Below are 5,000 nucleotides of genomic sequence, written 5' to 3' on the forward strand. Positions count from 1 at the left end.
CGGAGGCATCGTTTAGATTAGGGCTGTCAGTGTTTTTTTTTTTTTTTTTTTTATAATGCACAATTTTTTATTGAAGTTTAACACACAAATAATACAGGCAGGGAGAGATCAGTTCACTCAATCGGGTAACCATCTAAGTCAGAAATATGCTCCCTTCAGTAAATGAGTGTAGTATGAAAACAAAACAAAAAAAAAAAAACGAACAAAACAAAAACAACAACAACCACAACATAGACCACCACACTGATATTTCTCAACAAATAAACACAATAAATCATTGACAGCACTACGTAATCAAGGCAACCATTAGCCTAACTTGCAGACAGCCAGTCAGTAAAAGGGCTCCAAGTAAACATAAATTGATCCAGTTTGTCCAGTAGGGAATATGTCACCCTCTCGTAGGCAGCTAGCTGTGCCATTGTTGTAGTCCATTCTTCATAAGGAGGGGGGTATGTTTTCCTCCAGTGTCTTAGTAGTATCCGTTTAGCTGTTGTTAGAGCCAAAATAATCCATCTTTTCTCAAAGCACGAAAAGTCATTGTCCTGAAGCTCAGTGGTTGATCCCAAGATAGCCAGTTTTGCAGAGATTTGGAAACTTTTGTGCAAGACTTCAAACATAATCTGATGAATGTTATTCCACCAGTCCTTAAGTGCTGGGCATGTCCAGAGTATATGTAGTATAGAAGCACCACTCCTGTCACATCTCCAGCAAGAGTCTGCTGGTATTAAGTTCCATTTATAAAGTTGTTGTGGCGTCCGATGCCATCTATGTATTATTTTCAGTTGAATAAACCTATTACCCATTTCTTTGTATATTGTATTAATGTTATCTAAACATGATTTCCAATCCTCAGGAGATATGTCTATGGCCAAGTCCCCTGCCCAGTGTTTCTTAACCTTGAGCAAAGGGTCACATAGTTGTTCCTGTAATAAAACATTGATCTTAGGAGTAATGCCCTTACCTGAACTCGATCTAATCAGCAGTTCTTCAATTGGGCTACCTGTAGGGCAGGTAAGCGGACCGCCTAACCAGTGAGACAGGGTGCTTTGCATTTGGACATACCTCCAGTATTGATTATGTGGCAATTTGTATCTATCTACTATTTGGTCAAAGCTTAAGAAGAGCTTAGTATTGCTATCAAATAGATGTAAAATATAGGTTATCCCTGCTTTCTGCCAAATAGCCCAACTAACTGTTTTGTTTCCAATTAGAATTCGCTTGTTATTCCAGAGAGGTGCATGAGGGGACTTAAAAAAGTCCCAACGGCCTGCTCTGTGTAGTTTATGCCACATTAATTTAGTGTTAGCGATAACAGGGTTATCCTTCTGTGATGGCAATTTTGTACAGAATAACTCAGACCAAGGGGACTGCCCTCCATTTGCTTCGGCCTCTATTTGGAACCAACCTGGCTTATCTCCTGTCTTGACATTAGGTAACCAAGTTTTTACGTGTTTCATATTAAAAGCCCAGCAGTACCACCTGAAGTTGGGAAGAGAAAATCCACCTCTTTTTGTGTGGGCCTGTAATTTCTTTATTCCTAGACGGTGGTGTGAATTGCCCCAGAGAAAGTCTAATATAAGGGTGTCAAAGTCTCTAAAGTAGGACTCGGGAATATTCAGAGGAAGGTGAGATAGTGTGTAATAGATCACCGGTGCAGACATCATTTTAATAGAGTGTATTTTTCCCCACAGCGAAAGGTGGATTTTAGTCCACCTGCCAAAATCCGATTTCATCTTCCAAAGCATTGAGTTAATATTCTCTCGAACCATATCTTTATAATCAGGAGTTATTTGGATGCCTAAATATTTGATGCCTTTTGAGGCCCAGCGAAATTTCCACCTATTTAAGAGGGTAGATGGGCAATAGCCTGATAAAGGCATGGCCTCAGATTTATCCCAATTGATGCGATATCCAGATAGCAATGTGAACTCTTCAATACAGTTCAATAGAGTGGGTATGGATTTCTCTGGTTTTGTTAGTAGTACTAACATATCGTCTGCGTATAGTGAAAGTTTGTGATGACTACTGCCCACTGTGATCCCATGTATATCCGAATTATTCCTCAGTTTCTGCGCTAAAGGCTCCAAGGCAAGCACGAATAAGCCCGGACTTAAGGGGCAACCTTGCCTTGTGGACCTATGTAGCTGGAATGGATTAGATATAAGACCATTAGTTAAAACGCAAGCATAGGGAGTATTATATAAAGTTTTGATCCATGTAATAAAGTTTTGCCCAAAGCCATATCTTTCAAGTGTTTCAAAAAGATAAGTCCATTCGACGCAATCAAAAGCCTTAGCGGCGTCAAGTGACAGAGCAATTGTTGGATGGGGGGAGTCGTATACTAAACATTGTAAATTAATAAGCCGTCTAATATTATCGGAGCTATATCGATTTGGGATGAAGCCTGATTGGTCCTTGTGAATTATACTTCCAATGGTTTTTGACAAACGATTTGCTAATATCTTTGCTAAAATCTTTTGATCACAGTTGAGTAAGGAAATAGGTCGATAGCCACTAGGGTCTAAATCATCTTTCCCTTTTTTGTGAATGAAAGATATAACTGCAGTGTGCATAGACTGTGGTAAGGTGCCAGCTTTAAATGCATCAGAGTAAATCTCGAGCAACATAGGGCTTATAATATCTTCAAATGTTCTATAAAAATCAGCAGGCAGTCCATCTAGCCCGGGAGATTTATTTGGTGGCATGCTTCTGATTGCTTGAGAAATCTCCTCTAGTTTGATTGGTGCTTCTAAAAGGTCTCTGTCTCTGTCAGCTAATTGTGGGAGATTAAGATCAGCAAAAAAACTATCAAACTTCTGTTTATCTAAATCACCTTGTGATGAATAAAGAGTATTATAAAAAGATCTAAAACTTTCATTTATCTGTTTAGAGGAGGTAGAGATATGGCCATCTGGTTGTCGTGTGCCAGGTATATGGTTCATACTGTTCTGTTGCTTTAAGCGGTAGGCCAGTAGGCGACCAGGCCTTTCACCCATTTCCCAGTATGTCTGTTTGGTTCGAAACAAGGCATATTCGGCTCTTTTATGATATAGTTTATTTAATCGAAATTTAGTGGCAATTATTTTGTTAAGTGTGGATCTGTCCTTGGTCCGAGAATATGAGACTTCAAGCGTTTTAAGTTCACTCTCTAATCTGTTGGATTCCTCGTTAGCTAATCTTTTTTTGAAAGAGGCATAAGAAATAATCCTCCCTCTCCAATAAGCTTTCAAAGTATCCCACCAAATAGAAATGGGGCTATCCTGCTTACTATTTGTTTCCTCAAAAAGTGATGTTTCCTTGCGTATCATCTCGAGGAATGAGTTATCTTTCAGTAGGGATATGTTTAGGCGCCATCTCCGACTTTTAGGTGTCTGTGAAAATTTTGTTAGGCAGAGGAAAACCGGGGCATGATCTGAAATGATTATATTACCTATATCCGAACTAAGAGAAAAATCAACTAATGATTGAGAAATTAAAAAATAGTCTATCCTTGTGTAGACATTGTGGGGAGAAGAAAAAAACGAGTAATCTCTACCGTCTGGATGCATTAACCTCCAAATATCTTTTAAACCTAAATCAGTGGCAAGCTGTCTGATGGCAGTTGCTGACCTGCCTTCTGTATTGCATCTAGGTAATGATCTGTCAAGATCTTGATCTAGTATTTGGTTAAAATCTCCACCCACTATTATCTGAATATCTCCGAGGTCCAAGAGAAGTTGTGATAAGTTGTGAAAAAACTCTGGCTTATCAAAATTAGGTGCGTAGATATTACAAAGAGCAATTGGCGTATCCTGTAGTTGACCATACACTATCACATATCGACCATCGGAGTCTGTTAACACAACTGTTTCATTAAAGTTAACTGTCTTATTAATCAGAATAGAAACCCCTCTGCTTTTGCCATTTCCCGGGCTTGAGAAGACCTTCCCCACCCATGAGCACCTTAATTTCAAGGATTCCTTCATATTTAGATGCGTTTCCTGAACGAAGGCTATATCAACCTTAGACGATTTCAAATATGTCAGGATTTTCCTTTTCTTAATTACATCGTTAAGGCCCTTAAGGTTCCAACTGGCAATTTTCAAATCAGTTGTGCTAGCCATGAAGTAGTAAAGCATACATAAATCTTGTGTGTGTTACAAAAAAAAAGGACAGAGTGGTGGCAGACAAATAATAAAACACATAAAAAAACAAACAAACTATGAACAAACCCAGTCACATTTAAAAGACCGGGATATAAACATGAAAACCAAGTCATAAACTCGGTAAAACTAGGAAACCTGGAAATGTCACCCGAACCCGACTTTCCGTAAACCCAACACTTGCATAGGCCTATTTGTTTAGTCCCTTATCAGCTGTGTTAAATGGGGATTATCAAAACATAAACAAAGCTCCTCATTAATTGTGTAAAGAGATTTAAATGAGAAAAAGAGAAAAGAAATTAAAGAAAAGAAAAGCTTTAAATGTGGCCTTCTTCAGTCTCTATTATATGCGATGGGAGCTATTATAACACTAAGGTTAACCAAGAAAATTTGACTTACTGCTGCTGCCTAGGTTACGTGTAAATAGATGGAGTATAATAAAACAGCAGAGGAAGTATTATCAGAAGGAGAGGAAAAATTGAAAAAGTCAAAGAAAATTGACAGGCTCCACATCTTAGTGTCAGCATAACAATCATCACAATATAGTAGGGAGCCTGTCAGGGATCTAAATATTTACCCCAGATTCTGTCTTAACTCAGCTCTCCTTTATAATCCTCTTCTTAACGAACTCCGATGCATCTTCAGGGGAGGCGAAACGATGACGCGCTCCGTTATGTTTAATCTCCAAGGTGGCGGGGAAGCGGAGCATGTATTCAACTCCTCTATTTTTCAGATCAGTCTTAACTTGCTTGAAGGACACTCTCCGCTCCATGGTCTGCTTAGAGTAGTCCGGGAAAAACATGATCCTGGCTCCTTGCCACATGATCTGACCTTTCTCCCTGGCCGCTCGAAGTATCT

General features: G+C 39.1%; 1 protein-coding gene across 1 annotated transcript in view; it reads right to left on the reverse strand.

Moving 5' to 3' along the window:
- Positions 1–5,000, reverse strand: part of ankfn1 (ankyrin repeat and fibronectin type III domain containing 1) — a 48,507-nt gene that overhangs the window by 35,316 nt on the left and 8,191 nt on the right. The gene's annotated exons all lie outside the window — the stretch shown is intronic.

Source organism: Scomber japonicus, chromosome 20 (assembly GCF_027409825.1).
Source record: "Scomber japonicus isolate fScoJap1 chromosome 20, fScoJap1.pri, whole genome shotgun sequence".
In the NCBI taxonomy this organism is placed as follows: Eukaryota; Metazoa; Chordata; class Actinopteri; order Scombriformes; family Scombridae; genus Scomber; species Scomber japonicus.